This window comes from Anser anser (assembly GCF_964211835.1).
Source record: "Anser anser genome assembly, chromosome: 2".
In the NCBI taxonomy this organism is placed as follows: Eukaryota; Metazoa; Chordata; class Aves; order Anseriformes; family Anatidae; genus Anser; species Anser anser.
This window is the reverse complement of record NC_139721.1, coordinates 57891942-57903219: the sequence shown is the minus strand read 5'-3', so window position 1 is coordinate 57903219 and position 11278 is coordinate 57891942. Positions and strand designations below refer to the sequence as shown.

Here is an 11278-nt window from a genome sequence, read left to right as displayed (position 1 = left end):
ATAATATTGTTTACTTAGACACCATCTCTTAGTTAATAAAGTAGGCTTCTAATTTAGACACTCAAAGTAAAGAATATTAAGACTTCCCAATATTACCCACAGTTTAAAATACAAATTCATGTAAAGATTATATATAGAACTATACTTACTCTCTGCGTAATACTTATTCAAAACCCTTTCTCACTGCAGCTGGCAATGTTGTTTCTAAGCACAATCTGCAAGTGCAGAAGGCTGGGGATGTAGAACAATTGGCATTGTTAAAGGTAACAGGGAGAGTTTTCATCCAAAACATGCTACGTATCCCACAGATGCTGTTGTAGCTCTGTGCTGGCAATGATAAATGATGTACAAAATGAGTGAATGCTGAGACACAGATATACATAGAAAAGGAATTTAAGAAGAATTCCTTGACAGCAGGACACATCTGATTTTACAAGGAGAACAGGTATGACATTTATTTTTCACTTGCTCATCTGATTTCCTACTCTCTAAATTTTAGGAGTTATTTTTTGCTCCCCTAGAATGCTCTGTTTCAAGAGAGAGCAGCACAACCCTAACTTCCTCATGTGTAGGATGGGGTCATACAGGTATAGATGGTGATCAAGAACACATTACATGTAAAGGTGTCCTGCACTTTTGAGAAAGTACTGTGCAGATTCAGAAGGTAGGGTTGATAACTGGAAATGAACTGTTTTTCAATGTACCTTACTGTTTCTTCACCATAATAGCTAGCATACTCCAAGTTTTCCTCCTCTCACTTTTATTTGCTCTTGCATTTTCCTCAGTTTCAAATAGTCCAGGTTGTCCTAAAGACTGTCTTCATTGTTTGAAAGGGTGTGTGGGTTTTCCAAACTAACCTGTCTCATATATTGAATAGTTTAAAGAACATTTTAACTAATTGAAAACACACATACATGTCACAGATGAATACCTCCATCATTATCTTTCAATTATAAATTTTGGCTCCCTCTGTTTTTCAATACCCGATTTTGAAACCTTGTCATCCTGACTGTGAAAAGTTCAAGAGCTTGTGTAAGAACTGCAAAATTTCTTTTTTAGCTCAGAGTTACGTCAGAACCTAATTATGGAGAAACATAAGTATTATAGTCCACACTGACAACAGTATGGTAAATATTAAATGAGAAAATTCATGATTATTTCAGAAGAATAGCAGGAATCAAAATAGAGGGAATAGAAGAAAGTAGGAATCAAAAAAGGTTGTGATATCTTCTACCAGGCTCTAATCTAGCTCCAGCAAAACTAGAAGAGCTTTTGAAGAAAATCATAAACCTTAGACCTTGATCAATCCTATTCTTTGCTTCTGAACCAAAAAGTGCTGAGTAATAAAGTGTGACTCACTGAGATTGAGCCACGACTTACTGAGGACATTTTACACTAATTTCGGCACAGATTGCAACTGATCCTCTTTGTCAGAAGTGGCAGCCTTCAACCGTAAGGATACACAGATTCCACAGCCTTATGAAATTTTTTGTTTAAACATTCTCACAGCTGGTACCATATATATATATATATTACTTAAAAAAAAAAAAAAAAAGTTATTAAGGAAAAGTTCTTAGAAAAAGTTATTAAAAAGTTATTTAAAAGTTCTGAAAGTTTCTATTTATTCAATTGCTATTAATTGCTTTCAAATGCTGGTTTTGGGTCATTATATGGCAGAAAGCCTGGTCCAATTACCCTTCCTATCCCAAACTGCTGCAGAAAGGCTCGTGTTATTAAATATAAAAGATGGGAGTAAAAAATCCTCTTAGTTCTTTTCCCCAGGAAAAGATCATGAAGGCAGCTAGGAAGAATAATCAGTAACTGTGTTTGTTCTTTCCCACTCCTACTGTGGAATCACATTTTTATCCACAGAGCTTAGAGTTCTGAAGATTTTTATGAATCTGGATTGCATTTAACTCGTTCCTCTCACAATGGCAGTGCAAAATGCATCTCAATACAGTAATTGCTTATGATGTCCTAAAGAGCATTATGACCATGGGAATTCAGCATCAACAACATAGAAAACTTTACGGCCTCTGTGAAGTACTAAGTGTTCCTGTACAAACAGCTGTGGGGTGGGGAGGGCTTTTTTGCATGTTTTCCTTTTGGACTGTGTTATGGAATTGCAAGTCTCACAAGATGAGCAACACTGTTCAATTCACAGTCTAATAGCTGGTTTTCCATATGCTGAAGCCAGTGTTATCCCTATCATGGAAGCAAAGTGAGTTGCATTTTCCTTTACAAGTGGCTTTCTTCACACTACCTGCCTAGCTGTGCTTATTCTTCAGTTAGATCGCTCTGTTTACTTGCTTATGAGGTGTATGCTAGCCACAACTAGTCATTCTTTGCTCCCCTTCAGGGATTTAATGAAAGTCCCACATTCCCTTTTATCAATTTGTTAAAGTACAGGATGGGTTGTTTGCACCTCTGTAAAGCTTATCTGTCTAGAAGCTTTAGTGTAGTACTGTATACAAAAATTGTACAACCAATCCTACAAGGAAATTTATGAACAACACATTCAGTAACTACACACAGCAGATATGAGATAATCCCACTCTTCCTCCAGAAGAAAAACACATCTATCAATAGAGTTCAGTCTGATGACTGTATATACTAGTCTGAACCTTTCGTCTATTTTCCTAGCGATAAAGAGATGTGAGACACCAAAAGAGAAAGAAATCATTGCCTTTCCAATCTGTCAGGTCCATGATCCACAAATGAAGGGGCATTCATGCCAAGAATTGGAATAGATAGGAGGTCTATTTCTTTCCTATTCAGTGTACTTGCAAAATAGAGCCCATTATGGAAATTTGTGTACGGATCGGGTTTATTGTATTGTTTTCTTTTGTTTCTTCCTGGTAATAAAACCATATTTTCAAAAATGCAAACACACAGTTAATATTCTAATGCATCTATAAAGGAGATATTGAAATATGTCAAATGTATGCAGTATTTTAAAATATTAAATGTATTTTTCCAACTTTACAATTGAGTACTTACATTAAATTGTTTGAACGATTTACTGCAAATCAAATCTTGTACACTGTATTCTACTTTAAAGCCAAGTATAATCAAACTAGATTAAACACATGGAAAAGTCTCAGTTAAGATCAGACTGAATTTAATTTCATTAAATTCAAATCTAACATAACATAACATAACATAACATAACATAACATAACATAACATAACATAACATAAACAGAATAAACTTCAGGTTGGACCCTGACGGTTAGTTCCTAATAGGAGAAGTTAGTAAAGTGAAACCTGGTATTTTATCAATATGATTTACTACATTTACAGAAGTGCGCCAGTATATCTACTTCTGAGGTAGATAACAAGGAATACAATATATGTTCTTGCTGGCAATTTGATTAAAGTTTTAATTATAACTCTCCCAGAAGTAGAATTATATCAAAATTTACTCAAACAGAAAACTCTTCAAACCTTTGCTACAAGTCCACCAAACATTAGAATATCCTGAGTTGGAAGGGACCCACAAGGATCATTGAATCTAACTCCTGGCTCCAAATATGACCACCCAAAAATCAGACCATGTGTCTGAGTGTTGCCCAAATACTTCTTGAACTCTGGCAGCTCAGTGCTGTGACCACTGCCCTAGGGAGCCTGTCTCAGTGCCCGCCACCCTTTGGGTGAAGAACCTTTCCCCAACACCCAGCCTGACCCTCCCCTGTCCCAGCTCCATGCCGTTCCCTCGGGTCCTGTCGCTGTCCCCAGAGAGCAGAGCTCAGCGCCTGCCCCTCCGCTCCCCTCGTGAGGGAGCTGCAGGGCGCCATGAGGCCTCCCCTCAGGCTCCTCTGCTCTGGGCTGAACAAACCAAGGGACCTCAGCCACTCCTCGTACATCATCCCCTCCAGATCTTTCACCATCTTCATAGTCCTCCTTAGGACACTATCTAATAGTTTTATGACTTTTTTTTTTATTGTGGTACCCCAAACTGCACATGGTACTAGAGGTGAGGCTGCACCAATGCAGAGTAGAGCTGTAAAAATCCAATATCTTCCTTATTCCATTCTTCCACAGCTATGACCCTGTTTGTATGCTGCAAAAGAGAAATGACAAAATTGTTTATACAAACAGTCTATAGACCTTGTGTGATCTCTTCCCATATTTAAACAACATTGAAATAAAGTGACATGATCATTGGTCTTTCATATATTTAGAAAATAAAATAATAATTAAAAAATCCTAACTGATGCCTGATATCTTTTAGAACTCAATTTAAGTTGACCATAAAATCACATTTCTGTATTAGAAATGATTTTTGTGAAAGTTTCCATATTCCTCTTTCCTCCTCTGTATCATAATCAAACCTTACCAATTCATTCTTTAACCACATAGTCTCTGTGGAAGTAATGTGACAGACTGCAAGAAGCACAGAAGACCTAAATGATTTAGATTTAGTAGAACTTAGTAACTTTTCCAAGGAAACTAGCAGGCCTAGCAACATACCAGATTGCTTTAAAAGTCTCCTTTATTGGCTTGGAATACGTTTTGCTTAGTCAATGAACAGCATTTTCATAATGTAATATAAAGTAACATTTAAGGAATACCAGTTTTGTTTGATTTCTTTAAACAGCGAGAGTAAATTTGTGTCTATATGCAAGTGTGTGTATGCTTAATTTTAGCAGTATTTAACTCACACAAAGCAGTACTGCTTGAATTTGATGTGATATCAGAAGGGAAAGAAAGATATAGTAATACCTCTCCTTGTTTCATTCTTGCAAGCTTTCATTTTTGAGTCAACAGTTTTGTCCAAGCATCTCTCTCTTCAGGCTAAAAGCTAAACAACTGTAATCAACATTTTATTTTATTTTATATTTTATTTTATTTTATTTTATTTTATTTTATTTTATTTTATTTTATTTTATTTTATTTATTTTATTTTATTTTATTTATGTTATATTATGTTATTTTATTTTTTATTTTGTTTTATTTTTTTCATAAAATTCATGAAGTTTCTGTCTGAAAATAGAAAAGCAGTCACTACATTAGACTGACCAGTGAGATGTCAAGCTTTTGAATACCCAGGACAGGTATAGACAAGATGATAACAGATAAAGCGTTTTGCAATGGGGATTATTCAGGAAGTAATCTTTTAAGGAAGGCAAAGTTTAGTTTTATGAAAACTATTAGAAATATTTTCTTCACAACTTAGTGGCAAAAAATTATATAATTCCACAGTATTATCAGGCTGAAGAGTACTTCTATTTTCTGAAAAGAGTGTAAATTCTATTGTTAAAATATTAGTCTTATCACTTCACACACTGTTCCAATGCAATAATCCAAACAGATCTGTACTAAACTGTTCTATGTAAGAACAACAAGAGAAGGTTCTGGGGTGACCTCATTGCAATATTTCAGTACTTGAAGGGGGCTTATAAAAAAGACAGAGAGCAACTCTTTGCTCAACCGGATATTGACGGAAGGAGGGGAAATGGTTTTAAACTAAAAGAGGGGAGATTTACATTAGAGGATAGGAGGAAATTCTTCACTGCAAGGGTGGTGAGGCACTGGAACAGGTTATCCAGAGAGGCTGTGGGTTTAAAAACCATCCCTGGAGGTTTTCAAGACCAGGTAAGATGAGTAACCTGATCTAGTGGGTGGCATCCCTGCCTATGGCAGGGGAGTTGGAAATAGATGATCTTTGAGGTCCCTTCCAACCCAGGCCATTCTATGATTCTATGATTAACAAGAAGGAATAAAATTCTAAAGCCATAAATGCTTGCATGTTTGGTGTTTAAGCTTATCCAGATTTGACAGACTGCTGACTGGAACTCTTCTAAGATTCTGGGTTTCTAATATATGTCGGGTGATCTCTGGTACATTGGATCGTTAAATGGTGTAATCATCATTTAATTTGGTATATACTACTTATTTACCAAAAAATATGAATAGTTTCAAAATAGAATAGTCTCAAATAGAATAGTCTCAAAAATGAAATGAGTAATCAAAAGATGTGACAAGTAGCGTCCTAATATTCATGAAATTATTATTAAAGCTGCTGAAAATCCAACTATAGTTTCTTTTCTGTGTTTAAGGATTTATTATTATTATTATTATTATTATTATTATTATTATTATGGATATACTCACGTAACCCATATCACAGTGATAAAAATGTGATGTGAAAAAAAATATTATGGTCATTTTTACCAATACTATATTAATAACAGAATCACAGAATAGTTGATGTTGGAAGGGACCTCTGAAGATCATCTAGTCCAAACCCCCTGTCAAGCAGGATCACCTGGAGCACATTGCACAGGATGGCCTCCAGGCAGGTTTTGAGTATCTCCAGAGGAGGAAACTCCACAGCCTCTTTTCATAGCCCTAATTCATAGCTTGTTTGACTCAGGTTTTTATTGAAGGTATAAATAGGGAAAAAAAGAAAAACTATGAGCAGCTGTTGAATAAAGAAAAAAAAAATTAGTTTCATTTAAGTTTGCCCAAACTTTGAATAAAGGCATAGAAATCAAAACAAAATCATTGTGCTTTGTTTTTAAGTAAGTGTATTTTTATTTACACTTTACACCTTTTTTTCTTCTTTCTGCTTAGAATACAAAATACTGAAATGTCAGTGTATAAAATGAGCATGGATTTGTACGCCTATGAAATTTAAGTGAAAGTTTCCATAGCCAATATTCTTAAACTTCCTGTACTATAATATCAGTTATGTAAAAGAAAGATTTTGTTTACTAAGTTTGCCTTGACATTTGAGTTCAGTTATTGCCATGGCAGAAGACAAGCCAATTATGTCATTTGCATCATCTAAATGGAATTCTGAGTAATGTCACCATTCAGTGGGTAATTGAGAACAGAAAAGTGATTGTATCCCATCAAACCAGGCTTTGTAATCAAGTAAATAATACTTGTAATGTATCATTAGTCTGTGCAGATAAAAAGTCTGATTGGCTGATATTTAGATAAAGAATATGGACTTTAAATTTGACAAGGATATTTAAGGGATATAAACAAAGAAGAAGGAGGAGAAAAACATCTCAAATGAATCCACATTTACAGCTGAAGTTACTCACAGTAGACTGATTTGAGATTACCTTTAAATACTCTGATAAAGCCAATTAAATATATATATATGCAGTAATAATTTCATTTCATTTACAGACGTTAGAGTTGTTTCTATCTGATAGAGACAGTTCACTGGGTACTTTTGACGTACATTTGAAAAATAATAGAATAACACTTTGTGCAAGCTTGTAACAGTTTTCTCCTTATTAATTAAATTCATAAATCTTACAGATATGAATGTTCCACATGCTAAATATCTTACAAAGTCAATAACACATCTCAACAAACCTTAACCATTGTTTCTACAGTGGATTGTATTTTCTGATGTGAAAATATTCAAGACATATCCATATTTCAAGAGGAATAGTAGGACTCACTATCCAAACCAGTTTTAAACAAACTTGTTCAGGTACAGAAGTATTTAACTTTGGCTGCCTGAAGCACTTGACATTCAGTCAGATCCAAATGGCTCGAGGTAGTCCAAACTGTAAAATGCATTTTCATTTAAAATGTACACTGGCACTGCAGATGTGTTGAATGTGTTGCGTATTAAGGTAGACTTTGTCAGCAGAATATGGCAGGGATTTAAAAGTGTGTTAACAAATTACCTTCATTCAGAACACCAGCTTGACCTAAATCTCTTGAGTTATAAAATTCATCATGATCAAAAAAAGAAAGAAGAGTGACAGGCTTAGTGAGATTCTTTTGGAATTGTAATGTCCTCTCTTTCAGTACAACTGGCAAGAGTTTTAAGAAACAGGAGAATGTATTATTGAATGGAATATGAAGTAATCTTGAGAATAATACTGTATTTAACCTCCTGAATATAAAGAACATACATATATATCTTGCCTTAGGCCAGTGTCAAAGACAAGAGGGAGTTCAGTCCTATAAGGTATTGAGCACTGTGGTCACTGGCTGCGATCCAGCAAAGCACTCAACTGTGAGTTTAAATTTAAGCATGTGGAACATGCCACTTACTCCGATGGGATTATGCTTAAGGATAAAACTAACCTTAAATGCTTTGCTGGATCACAGCCACAGTGCTCAGTACTGGGTGAATGCAAGTCCAACCCGAGAGGATAATTTTCCTCTCTGTGTTTCCAGATGGAACTCACAAATCATATATAAATTTCTTTCAGAAAACAGAGTTCATAGGATAGCCAGAGTGAATCGGTTCAGAAGGCTGGGATGATTTACAAACCTTGACACACTTATGTTAAAACAAAACAAACAAACAATCAATAACAACAAAACAAAAATGCTCTTTGACTTTCCCAGGTTCAGATACTAATTTATGCAAATAATATGAAGAATGTGTCTGGGTCTGGATATAGATAAAGCAGAAGAAATCAAGTGAAAAAGCAGAGACACAGACAAACAATTTTTTTTCTTTGCCAGGTTTTGGTCTTGATTTTAGCTGTGACCTCTGTTACTTCTGTAATTGAAAAGTGTAAGAAGTCAACGAGTTTAGAAGTGTATGGATACTCTTACAGAATACACGCCAATTGAAACCAGATAATGTAGTTTATAGAATTACACATAAGTGGTAACAGCAGCATGGGACTGCTGCTGTTCTAGTTGAAAACTACGGGAAAGTGACCTTAGGAAAAAAATAATATTTCAAAAAGCAAAAGAAAAACTTTGCTTTTTAGCATTATATATTAAGATTACTAACTTCATAGCTTGATATAGAAATTCTGAACTCTCTTTGCTCCCACCAGAGTAGAAAACACTCACTTAGAGTGGACCCTACTGAAGGAAGATGGAGGATCTACCTGTGCTTGTTGCCTTTCGAAAAGGGAAGGAAGTGAGAAGAAAAAGAGCAAACTGTGTACACTTGTACCATTCACCTATTCTTGGTGGGCAGCAAGAAGTGTTTTGCATCATTTTTTCTTATTTCATTTATTATTTTTAGGCCAAGTTGCGAACTCATTGAACTAATTGAAGAACAGATGTCACATCTGTACACAGATGGTGAAAACGAGCTGAGAAACACTGTTTTGTCAGGGTGATGATATGACTTAACAAACAGGTTGCTACATCATAGACAATTTGACTGCCAAAATGAAAACCAACCCACATGAATCTTCCTGTAAAAAGTAAAAGAGAAAATATCCCCTGAAATAGCATACAGAAACCTAGGACTGCCTCAACTAAATTTGGTCACATGTAGCTTTCTCTAAGGCTCAAGAGTGTTATATAAAAATAATATGCAATACACACAATAGGTATCATATTTCAAGGGAAATACTTAAAGACAGCATTGCACTTTCTATCCAACAACTCTCATTGAAGCAATGGGCAGCTCTGGCAAAAGTCTGCCACAGTGTACCCTGCAGTAAGATCAAATCAAACTGATATTCTATCAGAGGTTAGTGAACATGAGACACTTTTGAAATATAAAGTTCTCAAGCAGCTCAGCATGTGTATTTTTTTTTTCTAGGTTTATCTTATTCCCACATTTCAACTTCTCCCCTTTTCATCATATCCATCAATCTTTCCCTTGTTGAGAAACAATTGTATCCTAGCAATCTCTTGAACTCATTTATACTTTCCTTTATTCTCATTTCCTTGTATCTCATTGTATGGTTTTATTATCTTTTATATGAGCCATGCTCCAATTTTCAATTTACTCCTAGACCCTTAATGGTAGAAAATGTTCAGATTCAAAATCTGGCACCTACATGTATCAGTTCCTTTCAAAAGCTAGAAAGCTAGATTTTGATTCACCTCTTGAAATTTGAAGAATGATCTGTAGACATGCAGGCACATTTTATGTTTTCATCAAATATTCATAACAATATTTCACAGCAGGAATGTGTTTTCTCAGCTATATTCCCATAGACCTACTTTTCTAACTGCATAACTAAATCAGTTAAAACCATAAACAATGAACTGCCTGACATCCACTTCCCATTGTACACAGATTTTATCCTTCAACTTATGCAACAAAAGGAAGTAATAGGAAAGAGCTTACTGCCTGTATTCGATGCTAGGAACATATTACCTAGTTTTTGAAAGGACTTTGCAGAATAAAATATGCTTTAAATATACTAGCAATTTTGTAAAAAAATTATTTTGTTTGACTGAAAATTCCACTTGGCTCCAACATTTTGAAACATTTTAATCTGCAGTTCATTGATCCTTGTCTAACTTAGATCACAAGATACTTATAAAGTCTAGTATCTCTTCCATAACACATGTAAAATTACTGCAGTGGTTGTAACAGCTCATTTCAGAGGAAGCATTAGGAAAACTATCATTAGAACTAGCATTGTTTGGAAGAAGGAGGATGCGGGAAACTACAGGCCAGTCAGTCTCACCTCTGTCCCTGGAAAGGTGTTGGATCAGCTTGTCCTGGATGTCATCTCCAAGCAATTGGAAGAGAAGAATCTTATGAAGAGTATCAGCATGGATTCACCAAGGGGAAGTCGTGCTCCACCGACCTCGTTGCCTTCTATGATGGTATCACCAGCTGGGTAGATGGGGGGAGAGCAGTGGATGTCATCTACCTTGACTTTAGCAAGGCTTTCAATACTGTCTCCCATGACATCCTGCTAGCAAAGCTGCTGAAGTGTGGGATAGAGGAGTGGACAGTAAGGTGGGCTGAGAACTGGCTGACTGGCTGAGCTCAGAGGGTGGTGATCGGCGGCACAGAGTCCAGCTGGAGACCTGTGACTAGCGGTGTTCCCCAGGGGTCGGTGCTGGGTCCGGTCTTGTTCAACATCTTCATCGATGACCTTGATGAGGGAATAGTGTCTGCCCTCAGCAAGTACACTGATGACACAAAGCTGGGAGGAGTGGCTGACACACCAGAAGGCTGTGCTGCCATTCAGCGAGACCTGGACCGGCTGGAGAGATGGGCAGGAAGAAACCAAATGAGGTTTAATAAGAGCAAGTGTAGAGTCCTGCACCTGGGAAGGAACAAGCGCACGTATCAGTACAGGCTGGGGGACGACCTGCTGGAGAGGAGCTCTGAGGAGAAGGACCTGGGGGTCCTGGTGGACAACAGGTTGACCATGAGCCAGCAGTGTGCCCTGGTGGCCAAGAGGGCCAAGGGGATCCTGGCGTGCATAAAAAGGAGTGTGGCCAGCAGGTCAAGGGAGGTGATCCTCCCCCTCTACTCTGCCCTGGTCAGGCCTCACCTGGAGTTCTGTGTCCAGTTCTGGGCTCCCCGGTACAAAAAAGACAGGGATCTCCTGGAAAGAGTCCAGAGGAGGACCAC

General features: G+C 36.6%; 1 protein-coding gene across 8 annotated transcripts in view; it reads left to right on the top strand.

The window, feature by feature from the left end:
• Nucleotides 1-305: 305 nt before the first annotated feature.
• CDH19 (cadherin 19) overlaps nt 306-11278 on the top strand; it is a 113985-nt gene continuing 103012 nt past the window's right edge. For 3 of the 8 annotated variants that reach the window (XM_083823506.1, XM_083823513.1, XM_083823517.1), the window contains exon 1: nt 306-445. The gene's annotated coding sequence lies outside the window, so the exon portion shown is untranslated. The remainder of the gene's footprint in view (nt 446-11278) is intronic. The other 5 variants (XM_083823503.1, XM_083823510.1, XM_083823516.1 and 2 more) reach the window with 2 other exon arrangements.